At 35.9% G+C, this 26,070-nt stretch overlaps 1 long non-coding RNA gene across 1 annotated transcript; it reads left to right on the top strand.

Annotated features, from left to right (window-relative positions):
* The first annotated feature begins 712 nt into the window (after positions 1 to 712).
* LOC105478291 (uncharacterized) lies at positions 713 to 26,070 on the top strand. The gene is made up of 3 exons (XR_985225.3): positions 713 to 779; positions 18,866 to 18,920; positions 26,053 to 26,070. It is a non-coding gene; the product is annotated as an uncharacterized lncRNA (long non-coding RNA).

Genomic DNA, 26,070 nt, shown 5'->3' with positions numbered 1-26,070 from the left:
ACAGAGATTAATGTGAAAGGGTTTTTAAATGCATTTTAGGAAAATTAACAAATTATGATTGTTTCTTCTTTAACTCACAGCTCACCATTTTACCAAACAATATGCATAGTCTTTGTTGTGGCCGCTAACAGTTTTATTACTCTGAGGAAGAAAAATAGTAAAGGCATCCTATACTTAACACTGAGATGGCTCTTTGGATAGATAATACATATATTCAAAATAGAAATCTTTAGGGAAAGGTGTTTTGGGGAATATGTATTTTACCCCCCGTTATTTTCCCAGATAAATAGCTTCCAAATAAGGCTTTGGTTCAAAGAGCAACACAAAAATATGACAAGAATTTTGTCTTCAGGTTGATCTGGTCTTGTCTTCAGGCTGGACACATGGTCACACAAAGGGGTGTGTGTGTGTGTGTGTGTGTGTGTGTGTAAGTTTGTCATTTAAGATATATTCAACTGTAAAACAGAAGATTCTGAGTGAGCTAGCTAAAGCAATATAGTAAATTAATTCTTTCAAATAGAAAGAAGTTAAGAAGTAAAGTGGTATCATAATTGACTAATTCAGAATCAATACTCTTTCATCTGCTCTCCTCAGTGTGTACAATTGACCCTACTCATGGTCACACAATGTTGCTATGGCTCCAAATGATGCACACATGCGTGACAGCAATCAACAGGAGGAATATTCTCTCTCACTTTCTCAATTCAGTGAGAAAACTCTTTCCAAGAAGCTCCAGGAGACTTCCTTTATTTCCCCTTAGCCTACGACTTGCTGAAGAGGTAAGATGGAACCATCATGCTCAGCCTAAACCAATTACTATTTATTCCCTGAGTTAGGAATGGAATTATTTTCTTTAATTCCATGACCATGCAGAAGTGAGTGGATATCTCAATAAACTCACATTTACATTAGAATGTGTGGGGCTTGGAGGCTGCAAATGGACAGGGTATTTGTGAATGGACGTTGGTTAGAGCAGGCATTCCCCAAGCCCACAGTACTGGTCTGTGGCCTGCTAGAAACCAAACTGTACAGCAGGAGGTGAGTGGTGGGTGAGTGAGCATTACCGCCTGAGCTCTGCCTCGGATCAGCAGCAGCATTATATTCTCACAGGAGCACAAACCCTATTGTGAACTGCACATGCGAGGGATCCAGAGTGGAACAGTTTCATCCCAAAACCATCTCCCTACCCCCATTCATGGGAAAATTTGTCTTACGTGAAACCAGTCCATGATGCCAAAAAGTTTGGGGACCACTGAGTTAGAGCACTAAAAGTGTCTGCTATATGAGCAATTGATCATTTTCCAAAATGGAATTGTACTATATATTTTTTCAATTAAAAATATATACCATACTTCAATTAAGTCTCACAATATTTAATTATATGAATAGAAAACATTAGCTATTTTGTGCATTTGAAAAGTAACCCCATTTCAAAATATTCATTTCCATTGTCCAGAATATATATATATATATATATGTTTAAATACTGATGCTTTTTTAATTAAAATATATTTTTTCAATTAAAAATATATGCCAGACTTCAATTAAGTCTCACAATATTTAATTATGTGAATAGATAACATTAGCTATTTTGTGCATTTGAAAAGTATCCTCTTTTCAAAATATCCATTTCCATTGTTTAGAATATTGATATATATATATCTTTAAATACTGATGCTTTTTTAAATTAAAACATATTTTTTCAATTAAAAATATATACCAAACTTCAATTAAGTCTCACAATATTTAATTATATGAATATACAACATTAGCTATTTTGTGCATTTAAAAAGTATCCCCTTTTCAAAATATTCATTTCCATTGTTTAGAATATATATATATATATATATATATATATATATATATATATATTTAAATACCGATGCTTTTATTTGTTTACAATGAAATATATTTGTAGTAGTGAAAACTTTAGGTTAAAAGACATGTAATTTTGGAAACAACAAAGGTATTACCAGATCATTTCTCTAAAATGCTGTAACATTTCTATCCTGCCAAGAATATTTAAAACTACTTTTTTCCTCTGTACTACTACCAGAAAAATAAATTTTCACTCTTTGTTTTGCCAACTGGATGGGTGAGCAACTTGTTACTTCAGTTATATTTTAACTTCCACTAACAAAAATAAGTAACTGTTCATGTGTTTTATGACTATTTGGATTATTACTTTTATAAACCCTCATTGCTTATTTTTAAATAGTTTCCAGACCCACGCCTAAAATCCCTAGCTTGTCATTTATTACCATAAAAATATTAATAATAGCTATTTCGAAAGCAGTATTTGATCATTTCAATATTTGGATTTCCTATCTGCCTGACTTTACTATTTATTTTTTGGCTTGGTTTTTAGTCAGATCTTACCTTCTTATTCATATGATGTCACCAAATAGGAGACAGGGCTAACGTGCAGCTCCTACTTGGATGGATAGAACAGTGTATGGAGATTCACACCATAAACTTTTGCTCCAAGAACTACCACAGGAACATAATAGGAAAACCAAAAGTATTCACAGATCATTTGAAAGCAGCAGCACACTGCTGAAAATTTCACAAGGTTACAGCAGGGGAAGCTTATGCCCTACAGCAAGGTCTGAACGGAGCACTGCAGGAGTGAGACTGGCCTCACCAACTGCGTGGGAGCTAGTGAGATCTTTCACTGCCAGCTATCCCCCACTTACCTGGTGAACTATATGACAAAGTAGAGGCAGCCATAATCCCCTCTGGAACATAATTCCATTGACCTAAGAACCACCCCCAGTCCCCAATGGTAGCTGTGGCAAACAACACCCAGGGAGAGTCTGAGCGCAGACCCACCTAACCCTGCCTCCACCTGACGGTATTTCTTTCCCTGTCCTGGTAGCAGAAAGCAAAGGACATAAACTCTTGGGAACTTTATGGCCCTGCCCATCACGTGAGAAATCTGAACACCTACCCTGGCCAACTTAGGGCAAGCTTAGACCCCCTACTACTAACCCATCTGGTGCTCACTTGAAAGCACCACCTTCTGGCTGGAGGCCAACCAACTCAGGCCATTATAGCAACTAATGACAGAATAACCCTGTTCCCAGGAAAGAGAAAACAATAGCTAATCCCACTGCCTTCAACGTCCTAGCTAACCAGTGGTCCTGAGTCTGTGGACCTCATAGCAACATTACTGCTGGCATAACCAGCTTGAGAAAGCCAGCACACTAAACATATCTACAACCAAGGACTCTCACAGAGTCTCCTTCACTCCCCTACCACCTCCACCAGAACAGGTACTGGTGTCTGCTGCTGGGAGTCGGAGTCGTAAAGAAGGATCACATCACAGGACTCTTTGCAGACATTCCCCAGCACCAGCCCAGAGCCTGGTAGCCCCACTAGGTGGCTACACCCCAAAGGACATTAACATCCACTGCAGTCTGACTCTCAGAAAGCCCCATCCTTAGTGGGAAGGGGAGAACAGCACATCGAGGCATCACCCTGTGGGACAAAAGAATCTGAACAGCAGGTCTTGAGTTCCAAACTTCCACTGAAATAGTCTACCCAAATGAGAAGGAACCAGAAAAGTAACTCTGGAAATATGACAAAACAAGGTTCTATACCACCTCCAAAAGATCGCACTAACTTTCCAGCAATAGATCCAAACCAAGAAGAAATTTCTGAGTTGCTGGATAAAGAATTAAGAATATTTATTATTAAGTTACTCAAGGAGATACCGGAGAAAAGTGTTAACCAACTTAAAGAAATTTAAAAAACAACACAGGATATGGATGAAAAATTCTCCAGAGAAATAAACATCATAAAGTAAAAACAATCCCAACTTCTGGAAATAAAAGACAGATTTAGAGAAATACAAACTGCACTGCAAAATTTCAAAAATATACTAGAACAAGCACAAAAAAAGAACTTGAGATTTTGAAGACAAGGCTTTCAAATGAACCCAATTGGACAAAAACAAAGAGAAAGTAACTCGAAAAAATGAACAAAGTCTCCAAGAAATGTGGGGTTATGTAAAATGGTTGAGCCTAAGAATAACTGGTATTTCTGAGGAAGAAGAGGAATCTAAATGTTTGGAAAACTTATTTGAGGAAATAATTGAGGAAAACTTCCCTGGTCTTGCTAGAGATCTAGACATCCAAATACAAGAAGCTCAAAGAACACATGGGAAATTCGTTGCAAAAAGATCGTCTCCTAAGCATAGAGTCATTAGGTTATCTAAAGAAGGAAAACATCCTAAGAGCTGTGAGACAAAAGCATCAGGTAATCTACAAAGGAAAACCTATCAGATTAACAGCAGATTACTTAGCAGAAACTTTACAAGCCAGAATGGTTTGGGGTCCTATCTTTAGCATCCTTAAACAAAATAATTATCAGTCAAGAATTTTGCATCAACCAAAACTAAGCTTCATAAGTGAAGGAGAAATAAAGTTTTTTACAGATAAACAAATGCTGAGATAATTCACCACTACTAAGCCAGCACTGCTAGAAATGCTAAAAGGAGTCTTAAATCTTGAAAAAAAAACCTCTAAATACACCAAAATAGAACCTTTTTAAAGCACAAATCTCTCAGGGCTTATAAAACAATAACACAATGATAAACAAGATATTTAGGGAACAACTAGTATGATGAATAGAACAGTACCTTACATGTGAATGCAAACATTGAATATAGATGGCATAAATGCTCCACTTAAGAGATACAAAATGGGCTCATCCCTGTAATCCCAGCACTTTGGGAGGCAGAGGTCGGCAGATCACCTGAGGTCAGGAGTTCGAGACCAGCCTAGCCAACATGGTGAAACCCCGTCTCTACTAAAAAGATAAAAATTAGCTAGGCATGATGGTGGGCACCTGTAATTCCAGCTACTGAGGGGCTGAGGCAGGAGACTCACTTGAATCTGCGAGGTGGTGGTTACAGTGAGTCAAGATCACACCACTCCAGCCTGGGTGACAGAGCAAGATTCCATCTCAAAATAAATAAATAAGTAAATAAATAAATAAAACAGAATGGCAAAATGGATAAAAAACCACCAACCAAGTATCTTAAGCCAAGTATCTTCTGTCTTCAAGAACTCACTTAACACATAAGGACTCACATAAACTTAAGGTAAAGGAATGGAAAAAGATAATCCACTCAAATGGAAACCAAAAGTGTATTAGTCCATAACAAAATACTAGCTATAAAGAACTACCTGAGACTGGGTAATTTATGAAGAAAAAGGTTTAATTGACTCACAGTTCCAAAGGCTGTACAGGAAGCATGACTGGGAAGCCTCAAGAAACTAACAATCATGGTGGAAGGCAAAGGGGAAGCAAGGACATCTTACCATGGTAGAGCAGGAGAGACAGAGTGTGAAGGGGGAAGTGCTACACATTTTCAAACAACCAGGTCTCATGAGAACTCTGTCTAGAGACAGCACTAAGGGGATGGTGCTAAATCATTAGAAACCACCCTCATGATTCAGTCACCTCCCACCAGGTCCCTGCCCCAATATTGGAAATTATAATTCAACATGAGATTTGGGTAGGAATACAGGGTCAAACCATACCAAAAACCAAGCAGGAGTAGTTATTCTTATATAAGATAAAACAGATGTTAAAGCAATCACAGGGGAAAACAAGACAAAGAGGGGCATTAGGATGACATGATACAATAATAAAAGGACTAATCCAACAGAAAAATACCAGAATCCTAAATATATATACACTTAATACTAGAGCTTCCACATTTATAAAACTATTACTACTAGACCTAAGAAATGAGATAGATGGCAACACAATAATAGTGGGGGAGGTCAATGCCCCACACACAGCTCTAGACAGGTCATCAAGACAGAAAGTCAACAAAGAAACAATGGACTTAAACTATACCCGAGAACAAAAGGACTTAACATATATTTACAGAACATTCTACCCCAAAACTGCAGAATACACATTCTTTTCATCAGCACATGGAACATTTTCCAAGATAGACCATATGATAGGTCACAAAACAAGTCTTAGTAAAATTTAAGAAAATTAAAATTATGTCAATTGAATATATAATTGTAGAAAACACAATCCTAAAATTCCTATGGAATACACACACAAAAGCCTGCATAGCCAAAGCAAGACTAAGTAAAAAGAACAAATCTGGAGGCATCACACTTCAAACTATACTCAAGGCTATAGCTACCAAAGCAGTATGGTACTGGCATAAAAATAGGCACATAGACCAATGGAACAGCATAGAAAACCCAGAAATAAAGCCAAATACTTACATCCAACTGATCTTTGACGAAGCAAACTAAAACGTAAAGTGTGGAAAGGACGACCTATTCAACAAATGGTGCTGGGATAATTGGCAAACCACATGTAGAAGAATAAAACTGAATCCTCATCTCTCACCTTATAGAAAAAACTCAAGATTGATCAGACTTAAATCTAAGACCTGAAACCATAAAAATTCTAGAAGATACCATTAGAAAAACTCTTCTAGACATCAGCTTAGGCAAAGAGTTCATGTCTAAGGACACAAAGGCAAATGAAACAAAAACAAAAATAGATAGGCCCTAATTAAACTTAAAAGCTTCTGCACAGCAAAACAAAAACAAACAAACAAAAAACCAGCAGAGTTAGACAACCCAAAGAGTGGGAGAAAGTATTCAAAAACTATGTATCAAAAAAAGAACTAATATCCAGAATCTACAAGGAACTCAAAGAAATCAGCAAGAAAAAAAACAAATAATCCCATCAAAAAGTGGACAACGAACATGAATAGACAATTCCCAAAACAAGATATATAAATGGCCAACTAATATATGAAAAAATGCTCAACATCCCTAATTACCAGGGAAATGCAAATTAAAACCGCAATGGGATACTACGCAAGAGTGGCCATAACAAAATAAAAAATTTAAAATAATAGATGTTGGTATAGATGTGGTGAAAAGGGAACACTTTTACACTGCTGGTGGGAATGTAAACTAGAATAACCACTATGGAAAACAGCATGGAGATTCCTTAAAGATGTAAAAGTAAAACTACCATTTGGTCCAGTAATCCCACTACTGGTTATCTACCCAGAGAAAAAGAAGTCAATGTGTGAAGAAGACACTTGCAAACTCGTGTTCATAGCAGCAAAAATATGGAACCAGCCTAAATGCCCATCAACCAACAAGTGAATAAAGAAAATGTGATATATGTAGATATATACAGATATATGCAATGAAATATTACTAAATCATAAAACAGAATGAAATAATAGCATTTGCAGCAACCTGAATGGAGCTGGAGACCATTATGCTAAGTGAAGTAAATCAGAAACGGAAAACTGAATATTGTATGTTCTCACTTATAAGTAGGGGCTGAGCTATGAAGCCACAGATGCAAGAGAATAATAAAATGGACTTTGGTGTCTTGCGGGGAAGGGTGGGAGGAAGGTGAGGGATAAAAGGGATACAAGACTACACGTTGGGTACAGTGTACACTGCTTGGGTGACAGGTGTACCAAAATCTCAGAAATCACCACTAAAGAAGTTATCCATGTAACCAAAAACCACCTGTTCCCCCAAAACTATTGAAATAAAAATTAAAAAGAAAAAAATAAAAGATAAGTAAATTTGTAATTAATTTTATATCATAATATAATTGCATATAATTTTACTAAATTAGTATCCATATCTGTACCTTATACTCACAAATCAAGCAAAAATCTCCTCCTCATCCCATTTTTTAACAGAGCATATTTAATGATAACCTGCCTGTGAAATATTTAATGATAACCTGCCTGTGCTAGGGAAATGATAAACATAACAGTCACAGTTCCTGACCTGGTGGAACTTAAAACCTAGTGAGAGAGCCACAAATCATGCAAATATTTCCCTAAACATTTAAAAACAGAATTGTAGGAAGGATGGGAGGAGTACAAAAATATAGTTAGAAAAAATGAATTACTATTTGATAGCACAATAGGGTGACTGTAGTTAATAACAATTTAATTGTACATCTTAAAATAATTAAAAGAGTATAACTGGATTGTTTGTAACATAAAAGGTAAATGCTTGAAGGGACAGATAACCTGTTCTCCATGGTGTGACTATTATGCATTGCATGCATGTATCAAAACATATGGTGTACCTCATAAATACATACACTTCCTACACCTCTATGGCAAGTGTTGGAAAGAATAACACCATTTTAAAGCTAAAAGAGAAAGAGAGAAAAAGTTTTAATGGATTATGAGAAAAAGGTAAATACTCTGCTCATCACAGGCAGAAAGCAGTGATGAAAACTAAAAGTAACATCAACATTCTGTTTTTGTACAAGTAGCAAAAAATGCTCATTTGTTATGAATACTCTAACTAAATGCTTTTCACATTTAATGTGATGACGTGAAAGATCTACCTAAGGATGGTTTTGTAGAAACAGAAAAATCATTCCTACCAATGCTCTAATCTCCCACTCTCTTAATGTTTTCTGCTATTACTATTATAAATTGCCAGGATTACTATTATAAACTTCTTTCCTCAGACAATACCTGCTCTAAAACAATCTTTCCATATGAAGTGGAAAATGCATAACCTTTATTCATATTTTAACCAGTTGGTTCCTTTCACATATTTGCCATCTCCTGACTAATATCCTCTCTAGATTTGCAGAGCTGTCTTCTGAAACACTAGTTCTAGAGGACCATGACTTTAACTTGCCAAAATTTCTGCACAGCACCTAGATAAACCTTATGTACTAAAGGGTTTTTCATTTGTTGTTTTCTCAGACTCAAAAGGCTCTTCAAAGGGCATTTTAAATTTGATGTTAGAATGAAGCATGCCTTTGAAAAATTAACTTTTATACACAGATGTACCATTTGTTCTTGTTCTGAAGCAATATTGTATAAGCATAAAATAATCTTCACTGAATTCTATTAAGACTATATAACATTCTAGACAACTGAAAAGGCTTTTTCCTGGAATTAGATATGGAACATTAAGAGCATTTTTGTCTCCTTGGTTGCAGGGATACATTATATGTTAGGGCCAACACATTTATATCTCAAGAAAGTCGTGAACCAAATCATATGGAGTTCACAAAGTTGTCTAAACATGTCAGAGAAGGAATACATTGTAGGCAAAATGTATTTTTTTGTGTGAAGGTTAGCATGCAGGAGCTCATCTATGACATTGGTAGTCTCCAGTGTTCATTTGTTTTAAAGATAAATCTAATGTATTACAAATTGAAATTCAATCCCTTTAGCAGAGTAGATGCTGACAATCTAAAACTAAGTGAAACAAACCAACTCCGATAAATTCATCAGTCAATGATCATTATTCTTTCATTTTATCATTATATTCCCAGATACACAGTTAATATTAATTCATGGAACAGCAGGAATCTGATGTTAAAAGAATAAAACCAGAAAGAACCTGATTTTGCAGGATATATTATTCACCATAATAAAATGATGAAATGTTCAATACCCAAACCATGAACATGAGCTCAAAACTGGTCACTTGATGCAATTTAAAAGAAAAAAAAAAAAGAGAAATAGTCTCTTTGTTCACATATTTGCTATTTCAGTAGGAAAAAAAGGAGAGAAAATATTGGCAAAGTATTTTAACGTACTGTTTTAGGTCATTTGTTTTTTTATTTGGAGAGTATATTTTGAAAGCTTGGATCCAATTGATTGAAGCTTTGGAGTCACAAGGAATTCTTACATTTTTAATCTGGAAAAGTTCCTCACAAAGGAAAGGATTTAATATGGGCTTTGGAGTTCATATATGCTTGGACCAGAAGGAGTTTTCTAAAATGTTCATTTTGTTTACTTGTCAAAATGCCAAATTATCTCCCTATTACTACAAGTCAGATAGTAATCCCAAATGAATTCAGTTTCTTCAATTTCTTCTTCAGCTTCCCCCAATTAAAATTAGCATATCCAAACATCAAAATTATTTTTAAAATTTCATCAGAAGTTAGATTTTTTGGTAATTTATCAGCCTTATGATAAGCTAGAGTCAGAAATGGGCCCCTAATGTCATTTATGCAACCGCACTGTTTTGCTTATGAAGAAACTGAAACCCTCAGGCATTTGAAGTCATACAATTAGTCAGTGATCCAATTGGATGGAACCTATGGTTCTCTTATTCTTAGAGCGGGACTTTTTCCATCCTAGCACACATGTTCTCTAGCTCAAACTAGACAAAAATAAAAAATTTCATGCTGAGCCTTCCGGTCTACATTTCTCAGGCTCAAGTTTGATCGGCTTTTGAGAAACTATGCTGTTTTGAGATTTTCATGGGCAAAGATAGAAACAGATTAAGTAATTTTGCCTTATAGTCGTATATGATATTTCTCTTAAAACTTGATCTTTATATCTATGTCCCCATTAAATTCTAATAGAGTCGATTTTTAGAAATTAGTTGTTTGAAGATCTTCTGAGTCAAGACAATGGATTGGGATTCAGAGGACTCATGGTACTATCCTGCATTGGTAACCTCTTCGTTCATAGTACTTACATAAGTAAGTACTTACATAAGCACTTACATAAGTGAGTACTTACATAAGTACATAGTACTTACATAAGCACTTACATAAGTAAGTACATAGTGATGTACTTACATCGCTGAATCATAATGACTTTTCCAATATACCAAAAAATAGCTAATCATTTCATGTGACATGTCAGCAGATGTTTGAGGGTGGAGGATAGGATATGACTATGACCTAAGAAATGTTCACAGGCTTATGTTATATTCTTGGAAAAGATGTACTTTACTATCTCTATCTATTTTCATTCATAGAGTGCTTAATTTTACTGGAGGCAAAAAAAAAGACAATGTGAGAAGAAGAGTTTAGCCATGCATTACTTTTAAAAAGAGAAACTCTGGAAGATTTTTAAGAATAAGATGGCATGAATATTCCTGCTCTATGAAAGCAACAGAACCATTTTCTCTATGACCTCTTATCTAAATTTTACCAGAAGCTTCTGAGGTTAAAGTCAAACTTTATAATTCATTATTTCTTGTCCTTAATTGAAGAAATATTTCTAAAATCTTGAGTCCAAGGCCATAATTTGGAAGTGTGCAAATGTAGCCCACCCTCATTTAAAGTTGATAAGAAAAAATTGAGTTAAAAAAATAGAGATATCCCAAATGACTACAGTTCATTCCTCAATATTAAATAATAGACATATCCTCACCACTCTACTACAGTTTTGTTGGCTATGGGTGATTAATTCATTAAAATAAACAAATATATATTGTGTCTTTGCCATGGCCCAGGCATGGTTCTCCTGATATTGTAGTGGAAAAGACAGAAATAATGAAATACATGTATCATATTTCAGGTGATGATAAGAGAAGAAGAAAAATTAAGCAGGAAAAAGAATATAGGGAAATAACTGTCTAATAGGGTAATGTTTGAGCAGAGATTGGAAAAAAAAAAATGAACCATGTATATCCCTGGAAGAAGAGCATTCCAAGAAAGGAAAAGAAAAGCTCAAAGCTCATGAGGTGAGAGTGTGGTTAGCATGTTAAAAGAACAACAAAGGAGGCCAGGGTAGCTGAAGAAGAATGATTGACAGGGAAAGTGGTAGGAATTGAGGTAGGAAAGATGATAGCAGTTACATCAAATTGGACTTTGGTTTTTACTCTAAGTGGAAAACCATTGGAGAGTTTTGACCAGAGGGTTAACAAATATTTGCTGCTGTATGCAGGATGGACTGCACAGGGACAAAAAGTAAAAACAGGGAAACAAGAGTCTGCCGAAATGACCCACATGAGAAATATGGCAGCTTGGTCCAGGTGGTAGCTGATGAATGTGTGGTCTTTTTTTTCTTCAGCTCTTGAACATTTTCAGTGGGTTCTTTCTAACCTCATAGATACTACCTACTCAGGCAGCCTTCTCTCTACTGAATCTAGCTAGCATCAAAAGATCACATAATATCTCATAAACATATAACTATTATTTGTTAATTAAATATAATAGAGATTTTTTAAATTAACAATTAAAAAAGACCTTCTGGAGCTGGCCATATTCTCTTTCTAGCTTCTGGCTAGGTTGATGAGCGTTGTTGCAGATCTACTGATTCTCAACTTTGTGTTCAAATACACGGAGGCTTCCCTAGGGAGGCTGGTGAGGGCAAACTATTAAATTCTTTCTCTTCTCACTATGCAACACATTTCCCATTTAACTCTGCTTGGGCCTCACATTGTAAGGTAGGGGTCTAGGTGGAAAAATTTCTCCCAGAGTGTGAGGGAAAGCCACTCATTCCCAGAGAGGTAGCTAAGGGTATATGTGGAGCAATCCTTCATACTGCTTTCTCCTCTCTTCCATCATTTTAATCCACACTGGGTTAAAAAGGGTTGGCTTCTTTTAACAGCCTTTGTGTCGTATTGTTCTAGTATTTAGCAGCAAGACTTTGCCTGCATGTAATAGGCAAAAGAACTTTGGAGAAGTCTCTCTGATTACCAAACTGATTGTCTTGCTAAAGAAGTCAAGTAACTACTTTTCCTTATTTGAGGCAAAAAAAAAAAAAAAAAAAAAAAAAAAAAAACAAAAAAACTTGGGAGTTAGGCCTTGGAGATGGAAAGCTACAAGTAAACATGATTTAAGATTAAAATACATCAGTTTGTCATTTGCTAAACATTATCCCTGGAATAGCTATGATAAATGCTGAATATTAGATCAGTGAAGAAAATGATAAATTGTTCAATAAATGGTATATATTAGCTTCCTAGTGCTTCTATAGCAATTTATTTTTTTAAAAAACCTTATGGCTTAAAACAACATAAATTTATTCCATTACAGTTCTACAGGTTAAACATCCACAACTAGTCTCAGTAAGCTAAACTCAAGTGTCCATATGTCAGTGTCCATTTTGGAGGTGCTAGGTTTCCTTTTCCTTGACTTTCACAGCTTTTAGAAATGGGTGGCATTCCTGGGCTCGTAGCTCCTTTACTATCTTCAAAGTACATGACTCCAACTTCTGCTTCTGTTACAGAACAACCTTCTCTGACTTTGCCCCTCTTGCCTCCCTATTATAAAGACCATGATTACATTGAGCAAAGCCAAATAATTTAGAGTAATGTCCCATCTCAAGGTCCTTAGCTTAATCACATCTGCAAAATTCCTTTTGCCACACAAGGCAACATATTCACAAGTTCAGGAGATTAGGGTCTAGACATCTTTGGGTGGGTTCTATTCATCACATGATGCAAGATAAATTGCCCAACTTTCTTTCTCTCTCTTTCTCTCTTTTAACAGTCTCTGTGTCATATCATCTAATTGAAATTGATCCATCAATTGAAGTGTGAAGAATTGAAATTGATCCATCAATTGAAGTGTGAAGAATTGTCATCAATTCTTCAGATTGCCATTGATCCATCAATTTCAATTCTATGAATTTCTCAAACTAATTTTTTAAATGCACAAATATATATTGAAGCTAATTTACTGCCATGATTGGTTGCTAATGATTGCTAATGATCGTGATTAGTGTGAGAAGTCTATAGATCTGATAGCTATGATTCTCTAAATTTATATTACTGTATACATTAAATATAGTGTGTGTATGTCTATAGAGACAGCAATATCTATATGTAGCAAAATATAGAAATATATCTATATATACACACTATAGATATAGCTCTCTCTATATCTATAGCTCTCTCTATATCTATAGTGTGTATATCTATATATACACACACTCAAACACACCTTATTTAAACTTCACACTTATACCTCAGTAAATTATACAGAGATTAAAATTTGAATGTTAATTATGAGAGCATCATTTATAAAATTTTTCTTCCAGGAAGGGTCATGACAGATAGAGTCAAAACATGACAGAAGGCTCTAGAACAATATAACAACCCATGTTGGTTAATGTTGTGTGTCAATTTTCCTGGGCCATGATACCCAGATATGTAGTCAAACATTGCATTGAATATTTTTGTTACATTATTTTTGAATGAGATTAACTTTAAATTGGTGGAATTTTAATAAAGTAGATAGCCGTCTATGATGCGGGTGGGTTTCATCCAATCAACAAAGGACTGAATACAACAAAAGACTGACCTCCCTGCTAACAAGAGGCAACTCTGCCAGCTGATATTCTTCACACTTGGGCTGCAACATCAGCTCTTCCTGATCTCTATCCTGCCAGTCCTCCCTACAGATTTTGGAATTGCCAGTCTCCTTAATCAAGTAAGCTAATTCCTTAAAATAAATCTCTTTCTATATATACGTCCTATTGGTTCTGTTTCTCTGAAGAATCCAAAACTAGCATACAACCTTAAAGGCCAAACAAACTATATGTATAGAAAAAAAGGGTAAATATCCTAAATATATAAAAATTTTTTGCATATTAATAGGGAAAAAATAACCCCAAATGTTACAGGAAAATGAATAGAAAAATATTGGGGAAAAAATAAATCTAAAAGAAAGCAACGGATAAAAATAATTACAGGTGCTCTAGTTTTCAAAGAATTATTGTTTAATAAAGTAAAACAGAAAGATTGGCAAAGATTGAAAAAAGTGGGAACACCCAGTATTGTTTAAAAGGGAAATCAGTATTCACAGCCTATTGATTAGAATATAAATTGCTATGCTATTTTCTAGGAACATACTAGAAATTTAGTTGCACATATCAAGGGTCTAATAAAAGACATTAAATCCATCAATTTCAATTCTATAAATTTCTCAAGGTAAATTTTCAAATATGCAAACATATATTGAAGCTAATTTACTGCCATAATTGGTTATGAACGGTTGCTAATGATTGGGATTAGTGTGGGTCATCTATAGATCTGATAGCTGTGATTCTTTAAATCATAGGAATATAAATGGAATAATACACAACCATTAAAAATGTAAGAATATGTGACATATAGAATATATTTTCTATTAAAAACAAAATAATGAGTTACAGTATAATGTTAGCCGATAAAAATAAGTCTCAATCTATTTAAATGATTGAAGTCATGTAGCGTATGCTCTGCTACCATAACAGAATAAACTTAGAAGTGAATAATGTAAAAAAAGTTTGAAAATTCAGGAAAATGTGGAAGTTAACACACTCCTAAGTAAGCAAGGGGTCCAAAAAGAGATCACAACAAAATCAGAAAACTTATGATAATGAAAACAAAAACACAAAATACTAAAACTTTTTGGATCCAACAAAGACAGTCCTTGAGAAATTTATAAGAAAAAATATAGTAATAAAAATTATAAGAGAAAATTATAGTCATAAACACCACATTTAAAAATAAAGTTCTCAAATCAATAACCTATTCCTTCATTTTATGAAACTAGAAAAAGAAAAGTAGACTAATACCCAAAGCAAATAGAGGTAGAAAGTAATAAATATTAGAGAGAAAATAAATAAAACAAGAAATTGAAAAACTAGAGATAACTGACATAACAAAATATTTTAAATAAATTGGCAGAACTGACAAAACTTTTAGCTAGAATAACCAAGAAAATAAGAGAGAATCAAAATTAGAAATGAAAGAGGAGATATTACTATTGACCTTAGAGAAAAAAGAAAGGATTTTAAAGAATTATGTCTTTTTTTATGTCATCAATTAGATAACAGATGAAATGGATAAATTCCTATACATACACAAACTACTAAAACTGATTTTTAACAGTTGAAATTCTGGATAGACATGTAACAAGAGATTGAATTAGTAATTAAAAAAAACAACAACAAAAATTTCCCACAAGTAAAGGTCCAGTACCAAATTCACTGGTAAATTCTGCCATACATTTAAAGAAAAATCAGCACAAAGTCTGCCAACAATTAGACCAGAAGAAAACACTTTTCAACTGATATTATGAGGCCACTGTTACTCTGATGGGAGACATCAAAGATTTCAAAAGAAAAAAACAGATTAATATTTCTCATGAATATTGATACAAAATCCTCAACAAACAAACTAAATCAAGAAACACATAACATATACCATAACCATGTGGAATTCATCTCAGAAATCCAGGGTTTAGTCCACATATGAAAGTCAACTAATACAATACATCATGTTAAAAAAAATAAAGGACAAAATCTACATTATTAATAAAAGTCAAATACACACATCTCAAAAGGCACAGAAAAATCATTTGATGGAATCTAACATATTTTCATGAGAAAAGCACTAAAAAAAACTAGAAATAGGACATGATAAAGTTTTCTCTGAAAACACACAACTATTAGCCAGGCATGGTGGTGTGTGCCTATAGTCCCAACTACTCAGGAGGTTGAGGCAGGAGAATTGCTTGAACCCAGGAGGCAGAGGTTGCAGTGAGCCGAGATCACACCACTGCACTCCAGCCTGGGTGATACAGTGAGACTCTTGTCTCAAAACAAACAAACAAACAAAGAAAAGAAAACACACAACTGACTTCATACTAAATGGTGAAATACTGAAAACTCTGTTCCTGATCCTCCAAGATCGAGAACGAGGCATAAATGTCCTTCCTCAATGCTTCTATTAATATTGTCGCTGGAGTATCTAGTCAGGAAATTAGGCAAGAAAAAGACATAAAAGATATTCATATTGGAAAGGAAAAAAGAAAATTATCTGTATTTGCAAATGGCATAAACTTATATGTACAAAATCCTGAGGAATCCACCAAAAAAATTTTAGAGTTATTGATCAAGTTTGGCAAGTTAGAAAATACAAGATGAATATTGAAAATTCTGTTGTAAAAAGCGATTCTTTTACAAAACAGAAAAAAACCTCATTTGTATTTCTAAACACTAGCAACTCATAATCCTAAAATTAAATTAAGAAGATAATTTCACATACAATAGCACTAGAAAGAACAAAGTAGAAATACACTTATCAAGATAAGTGCATGGCGTATACACTGAAAACTGCAAGTATTGCCTAAAGGAAATAAATGAATATGGAAATAAGTGTTTTCATGACTTAGGAGACTTAATATTGTTAAAATAGCAATATGCCCAACATTGATCTACAGATTTAATGCAATCCCTAATAAAATTCCAACTTCATTTTTGGATGAAACTCACTAGTTGATCCTAAAATTCATTTGGAAATGCAATGGACCCAAAATAGCCAAAACAATCTTGAAAAAGAAAAAGAACAAGGAGTCACTCTTCCCAATTTCAAAACTTACTACAAAGCTACAGTACTCCGTAAAGCAGTAGTACTGGGATAAGGAGAGATGTACAGATCAATTGAATAAAATTAAGTCCCAAAGGTGTGTGTGTGTGTGTGTGTGTGTGTGTGTGTAGATAGAGAAATCTTCACATACTCATTTTCTCACATACCGCTTACATGTATGTGCTAATAATGTGTATCACTGTCAATGTTTTAAAAATGTTATTTTACTATTTTTGAAACAGTTATTTAGGCTATGACTGAGGAACAATGGCCATCTGGTAGAAGTATATTTAAATTTCAATGTTACTCATTTTGTATAAAAGGAAAGCAGCCCTGTGAGAGGCTATAAGTACTTCTATGCAATTGGTAAAAAAATCAACCTAGATCCTGATCCAAATAGAATTCTTGATGAAATTACATTTTTTCCTGTCTTGATATCAATGGACACTTTTAAGTATTTTTGTTAGCTTTTATATAGTTCCCAGATTATAATAGAAAATAAAATTAGTAGTATCCTAGTAAATATATAAAGAAACAATTACATTACTTTTTAAGAGCAGTGAAACAGGAAAATATTATTGGACAGAGAAAGCAATGAATACTGTCTTTCTAACAGCTGGACTATGTGTATGAAATAATGCAGAGCTTCTTCTTTAGCAACCAATGTGCTTAATTGAATTCCACATCATGTGGGATGCACCCTTTTTTCTATTCACTGATTTGGATTATCTTATATCATTGTCCTATTACAAAGATGGAGGTACCTTCCTTGAGCTCTAACAGCTGAACAGTGAATAACAAGGTGGATAAATTATCAAGCCCCAGAAGCCCAGCTTCTATAATAAAACCCTTTGTTACCTTTCTAAAGTGATCCTTGAGAAATGCAGATGGGAAACAATACTTTCATTGATGAGAAATGAAGATTACTCTCTTTTCTCCATGTTGAAAATTTATGAGAACAAATAGCAAAAAGATAGCATAATGTCAAAGTGTTACAGTGAGAGCAGGTAAGAATATAACAGAAAACTTTATTTCCACACTGCTCCCCTCCCCCAACCTTTGGTTTCTGGTAGGAATGAGTGAAAGTTCTCCCTTTTATTAGACTCCACTGTCAAGTCAGAGGATCATATATTGTTGCAGATTTCAATTGCAATTTTTCTTAATTACCTGGTTCAGATAAGCAAATGCCAGCTAGGCAAACTTTTTCATTTAAAAGCCTCCAGGGGGTCTCTGCTTATATTAGTCTTCTATTGCTACATAATAAATTACCACAAAATCAGTGACTTTAAACAAAACACATCTATTTTCTCACACTCTGTGGAAGTCAGAAGTCTAGATGTGGCTTAACTCAGCCTTCTGCTTTTGGTCTTACAAGGCTACAATCAATAAGTCAGTTGAGCTGTATTCTCATCTGAAGACTTGACTGCAGAAGCATCAGCTTCTAAGTTTTTTCAGGTTGTTGGCAAATTAATTGTGGTTGTATGACTGATGGGCTCAAGCTTTTTGTTGGCTCTTTGGCTGGAGATTATCCTCAACTCCTAGAGGCCACACAGTTCCTAGAGGCCCCCTGCAATTCCTGGACACATGAGCTTTTCCAACATGACTACTGACTTCATGAACCCCACAGAGTTTCAGTCTGCTTAGGTGGAATCTTATGCAACATGAGGTAAATGGGAGTAATAGCTCATCATCTTTGCTATGTAACATAAACCAACCAGGGGAGTGATACTCATCACCTTTGTCATATGCTATTGTTTTAGTTTAGAAGAAAACTACAGGTCCTGCCTACACTCAAGGAACAGGGATCACATAAGGGTATGTACACTAAAAGCAGGGGCTGGGGGTAATGGGAAGTAGTCCTAGTGACTGTCTTTGATCCCTAGTACATGCAGTTGTTGATCGCACCTACGTTCAATATTCTAGCTCCACACGGACTTTAGCAAGGTGTTATTTAATTCATGCTTATAGGACATACCAATAACCAATTCCATGACACCATTTCCACCATCCCACAAAACCACAATAAAAATTCCGCCAAACCCCCCCACCCCCATCTCTGACCTTCATCCAAAACCCACTTTTGCCAAACCCCAAAAACAAAAGCCTCAACTTGCCCGGCCAGAGCTTATATTTTCATCTTTTAGGTGTGCACGACTCCAACTGCCATCCCCTCAACTAATAAATATTTACTTCACCAAACACTCTTGACATCAACCCACGACCCCCCCCAACCCCAAAGAAACCACCCCACAATCACACCCACACCCCCGTTTATGTAGCTTAAACCCGCCTAAAGCAAGACACTGAAAATGCCTAGATGGGCTTGCACACCCCATAAACAAATAGGTTTGGTCCTGGCCTTTCTATTGGCTCTTAGCAAGATTACACATGCAAGCATCCCCGCCCCGGTGAAGACGCCCTATAAATCACCATGATCAAGAGGAGCAAGTATCAAGCACGCACACGCAGCTCAAAACACTTTGCCTAGCCACACCCCCACGGGAGACAGCAGTGACAAGTATTTAGCAATAAACGAAAGTTTAACTAAGCTATGCTATATCAAGGGCTGGTCAATTTTGTGCCAGCCACCGCGGTCATACGATTAACCCTAGCCAATAGAGATCGGCGTAGAGGGTGTTTAAGATCTGATGCAATAAAGCTAAACTCCATCTAAACTGTAAAACCCTAGCTGATGTAAAATAAACTGCGAAAGTGGCTTTAAAACTTCTGAACACACAATAGCCAAGGCCCAAACTGGGATTAGACACCCCACTATGCTTGGCCTTAAACCTCAATAGTTAAATAACAAAACTACTCGCCAGAATACTACAAGCAACAGCTTAAAACTCAAAGGACTTGACGGTGCTTTACATCCCCCTAGAGGAGCCTGTTTCATAATCGATAAACCCCGATCCACCCCACCCCCTCTTGCTCAGCCTATATACCGCCATCTTCAGCAAACCCTGATGAAGGTTACGAAGTGAGCGCAATTGCCCTCCACCGCAAAAACGTTAGGTCAAGGTGTAGCCCATGAGACGGTAAAAAATGGGCTACATTTTCCACCTCAGAAAACCCCACGATAACTCTTATGAAACCTAAGAGTCCAAGGAGGATTTAGCAGTAAATTAAGAATAGAGTGCTTAATTGAACTAGTCCATAAAGCACGCACACACCGCCCGTCACTCCCCTCAAATATACTTAAGGAACATCTTAACTAAACACCCTAATATTTATATAGAGGGGATAAGTCGTAACACGGTAAGTGTACTGGAAGGTGCACTTGGATAAATCAAGGTATAGCTTAATACAAAGCATCTGGCTTACATCCAGAAGATCTCAATATCACTCGATTGCCTTGAGCTAACACTAGCCCTAAGCATAACCAACACTAATACCAAACCAACACACACTAAACCATTCACCTACATAAAGTATAGGCGATAGAAATTTTAATCTGGCGCTATAGATATAGTACCGTAAGGGAAAGATAGAAAACCACCCAAGCACAAAACAGCAAGGATTAACTCCTGTACCTTTCCCATAATGAATTAGCTAGAAATAATTTCACAAAGAGAACTACAAGCCAAATTCCCCGAAACCAGACGAGCTACCCAAAAACAGCTAAAAGAGCGCACCCGTCTATGTGGCAAAATAGTGGGAAGATTTCTGGGTAGAGGTGACAAGCCTACCGAGCCTGGTGATAGCTGGTTATCCAAGATAGAATCTTAGTTCGACCTTAAGCTTACCTACAGAACCACTTAATCCTCCTGTAAGCTTAATTGTTAGTCTAAAGAGGGACAGCTCTTTAGACACTAGGAAAAAACCTTGCGGAGAGAGTAAAAACCCCAATTACCATAGTTGGCCTAAAAGCAGCCACCAATTAAGAAAGCGTTCAAGCTCAACATCAACCACCCAAAAAATCCCAAACACATAACTGAACTCCTCACACCACATTGGATTAATCTATTACCCTATAGAAGCAATAATGCTAGTATAAGTAACATGAATACTTTCTCCACTGCATAAGCCTAAATCAGACCGAAAGCCTCACCGATACTTAACAGCCAGGCATAGCAAGCACAAACAAACCCATGCTACCTTCACTGTTAATCCAACACAGGCATGCTTTTAAGGAAAGGTTAAAAAAAGTAAAAGGAACTCGGCAAACTTAACCCCCGCCTGTTTACCAAAAACATCACTGCTCTTTGGCTATTTTTGCACTCAGCAACTCACAGACAACACTTTAAAGTTTAGAAACATATCCTTGAAATAAGACAGACATTTTCTGGGGCTCGTTTTGTGCTGCAATAATTAAAGGGCATTGTTTCCTTCAAGAATATCACTGCAATAATAACCAGACAATTGGGACTGAAAGGCTGGAGCTCTACAAGCAAGTTCATCATCAACACCCCATTGGTTATATCCATAAATATCACATCAAAAGCCCTTGCAACAGGAATACAAATGCAACCCTAGACAGAGGCCAATTTTAAAGAGACCAAGCACAAGCTGCATTATAATCTCCCATTAAAGGGGGTTGTATGCATCCTTACACCTTGTATTCTGAGACATAACTTTATTTTGTTTCTAAAACTAGTAGGTTCAGCCTTTGGTTCCTTGAGGACTCAATTAATTGAAGGCCAAAGCACAGATTTTCCTCTTTATTTTTTTTCAACTGCAATTGCCTGAAGTTAAAAACTCATGTATCTGTGGTATTCTAGAGATGAGTGGCCCTGTGTTTGTCAACTGCACATACCTGTAAGGAGACAACAGTTCCCTTCACGTTCTTGGCTCACTTAAAAAAAAAAAAAAATAGATACTTTGTTTTCTTTTATTTTGAGAGAATAAATTATGCGTCACACTCAGGTCTCAAATTGATGACAGAATGATTAAAAAGTAAGAGTTTGTTCCTGCTTTTGACCTAGAATTTAATCACTTCCAACGACAACTCTCAATTCTGGAAAAAGTGATCAATTATTAGGAAAGAAAGCACATGGGTCTCCAGTGAAATAATGGCAGTTGTGGATTAAGGGAACAAGTGAGCTTGGGTTGCCAGGAAACAGGCAACATGATTCATAAGTATTTATTTTTCCTTTTAGTTCTTAAAACTACCTTCCATGGTGACCTATTTTAGGCATGCTCAAAGAATTAATTCCCACTACTATGTAAGCCCAGGGAATTAGTTATCTTAGTAACATAAAGCAGTTTTAAAGACTTTGTAAGCTACTTTGCTCATTGAGAAGATAAATAGGATGGTGGAATGAATCATGCTGTAAACACCTCACCACCCATTATCCCTGCCCCGGAGGCCTTCCCAGGTGAACTAATTCCAATAGGCATTTCCATAAAAGACAAACTCATAAAAACTAAGCGGGAAAAAATTCATGCCAGCAAAAAGAAAGTATCTCCTGGCTTGGGTGGGAGGTGGAGTGGGGTAAGAGAAGGCAAAGGAAATGACTTGAATTAGGGGCCACAGAGAGACATTTCCAATAATTTTCATGGATTGAATTTAAAAGGATATCTATGCAATAGTTCTCAATTCTGTCTGAACACTAGTATCACTTTGGGAGCTTTTAAGAATGCGGATACCAGGGCCTAGTCTAGACTAATTATATGAGCATCTCTAGAGGAGAGGCCTGGCATGCATTTAATTTGAAAGCATCCCAGCCAGGTGTTTGTAATGTGCAGCTATGGTTGGAAACCTTTGCCTAAAGCCAGAAAATGACAACTTTTTATGAATGCAAATGCCCACCTCAGTGTTCTTTTGACTACATTTGCAAATTGTGAGACACATCCACAAACCAGCATCAAGCCCTCTGGGACAGTGCTCTGAATTACTTAAGTCCTCAAAATGATTATGACGCAGCCCCTTTAGCTGATCCATGGTCCATAGGCTTTTAGGAACCCCTGCTCTAGGCTGGTGATTTTGCCTCTTCCTTCTTGTCACTCACTAATGATTGGGGTTTTAGGAGGTTCCACTGTGTGTTGGGAAAGTTACTGATTGTTTACTAGATTCACTAACATTTATATTGCTTCTACTTTGGACTTTTATATACAGAGATATATAATCTTCAGTCCTTGTCCACATTTTGCCAACAGTCACGAAAGTTGCACATTTATTAATAAGAGCTGTTCCTACAGGGATTCAAAAAACGAAGAAATCATGGGGAGCTTGTGAAGGCAGAGAGAACTTCATGGAGTCTGCACACATTAAGGGTAGCTAGAATGAGAATTACCGGTGAAAGAAGTGAGTATGGAGTGAGATATTTCTAGGACTGACATAAACAGAGAAATAAAAGGCTAGGACATGTTTAAGAAATAGTAAACATGGTTTATGGTGAGGAATAGAATGAGATGATACTGAAAATAGAGACCAAGAGAGGATTGAATGCGAGCTTTTAGGGTTTTGTCCTAGAGGCAATAGATCATGGTGTCACATAACAAATTAATGAAGACATTTCGATGTTCATTAAGGCGGAAAAAAACAACTCTAACCACAAATAGGCACATTTTGTGATCACTTACTGACAGAGGTATTAGCCAATGGTTAAATGAATATTACACGTAATAGACTCTGTGTAAGTAAACCTGACAATTACTCAGAGTCCAGGGTTTGTTCATTTACAGCATTTTTCATCTGCTTCCCCTGTCATATTTTGGCAAAGTAAATACGCACATATACATACACATACACATAATATCATACATATGCAAAGACACACATAATCACTCATTTGAAGTGGGAAAAACAATTTTCTGTATGTTACTTGTTCTCTAAAGGGATCATGCAAAGAGGGTGCAATAAAGATATTCAAAACTCAACAGAAACATTGGAGATTTTGTGGAAAGATGAGTGGATTTTTAGATTGCTTTTGCTACTAATTAACAGTGTGAGCATGGGAAAATCACTTCCAACTCAGGGAGTAAATATCTCCAGTGACAGAGAGACAACTAGAGCAAGCCAGTGATTGAGACAGAGAATTAAGTCCTTAATATTTCCAGGACTATACAGCATGCAGTGTGTGTTTTTAATAAATTAGTAAATGTAGTTGAGAATTTTTCAATAATAAACTTACTTCCTCTCAACAGTAAAGTAGTAAAATATCTACTATAAAGCAAATTATTTGAGTACAAAATGTGGGATCATCTGGCTGACATCATGATTATTCATAGTTTGCCAAAAATTCAACCTTTGCTCTCACTGTGGTCATATTTTCTCTAACACTCTTGCAAAACACTAAGAGGTGCAGGAAAAAAAGGGGAAAGAAGAAATAAATACCATCTGGTCAGAATTGGTCATAACACATTTTCCTAAAGCAAGTTGCACACTACCAAATTAAGACCAAACCATTTTCACAACAGTAGGGGTTTCTATAGATTTACTTGGAATTTAAGCAGCATTTACTGCTATCTTTTAAAAATTGTATGAAGCAATAATTAAAATGATTGCTTAGCACAGAGAAATTTTTCAGAGAAAGATTTTTATTCCACATACAGACAGATATATATATATATATATATAAACATATCTAAGTATTGGTGAATAAGAAAGAGAACATTAATAGAAACCAAAAATAATTGATGTCTGTTTTTAAAGAAAGATTTTAAGGCTCATTTATAAACAAAAACTCTTTTTGCATCCCTTTCCATGAACTTATTCAGTGGATTATAAATTGGTAGGCAGACCAGGACTATGGATGATTATGGGACAAAAATGTTTTCAATGCAATGGTTTATAAGTAGTCAAATCAAACATTTTCCAGCGACTGAACTTCCCTTTGCCCTCATAAATTATTCTAAATGTGAGAAATACACTTATTTCTAGACATCTGAAACCATTTAGGATATAAGCTTCCTCAACATTGGATAAACTTAAGAGTAAAATTCAGAATGTATTTGCACTACATTCCTTGCAACTCACAACAGTGACTTTTAATTTATACCTAGTAATTCTTTCAATTTCTTCCACATATTGTTTCTCAAACTTAAAAAATAAAAAACCTGTTTTGGTTAAAACATTTGAAATATATACAGAAGTAGAGAGAATATATAATAAACTACCAATACCCATTACCTACTTCCAATAATTACTAACACATGGCTAATCTGCTATGGGCGTCCTGGGTTCTTGCAATCTCCCGGAACAAAAACCAGGAAAGGTCTCCAGACATAGCAGCAAAGAAAAAGAGAAAGATTGATTTAGTTTGTGCACAAGGGAAGTCAGCAACAGGAAAGGAAAAAGGTGAACTCCTCTCCGAGGACAGTGTGGGTTAGTTTTATAAAACTTTCCTATAGGAAGGGATAATGTCGGGGCATGTACAGAAGGGATTTCTCTAGCATTTTCATAGTGGCTTTACATGCTTCAACACACACTGCATGTAACATTAGCATTTTAAATTTCTATGCCTCGGCGTGGTTTTTGTTATTAAAATAAGGAAAAGTTCACTATGAGTTGAAACTTAAGCCTAGCTGCACATCTAGGGCCTCATGGACGTCTCTAGCCCCCTAAAGCAGATACATGTGGTTAATAATTTCTTGGGGCCGGGCACAGTGGCTCACGCCTGTAATACTAGCACTTTGGGAGGCCCAGGCCAACGGATCACTTGAGGTCAGGAGTTCAAAACCAGCCTGGCCAACATGGCGAAACCCCGTCTCTACTAAAATACAAAAAAAAAAAAAAAAAAAAAAAAAATAGCTGGGCGTGATGGCAGGCGCCTATAATCCCAGCTACTCAGGAGGCTGAGGCAGATGAATCACTTGAACCCGGGAGCCAGAGGTTGCAGTGAGCAGAGATCATGCCATCGCACTCCAGCCTGGGTGACAGAGCAAGACTCTGTCTCCAAAAAAGAAAGAAAGAAAAAAATAGCTTCTTGGGCCTTTGATGCTAATTATCTGGAGATTAAATAAGCTACAGTTTGAGTAAGGGGCTTTTGTTCTTTTTCTCCAGACCACATTCAAACAGGAA

This window comes from Macaca nemestrina, chromosome 9, assembly GCF_043159975.1.
Source record: "Macaca nemestrina isolate mMacNem1 chromosome 9, mMacNem.hap1, whole genome shotgun sequence".
NCBI lineage: Eukaryota > Metazoa > Chordata > Mammalia > Primates > Cercopithecidae > Macaca > Macaca nemestrina.
This window is presented reverse-complemented; position numbering and strand designations above follow the sequence as displayed.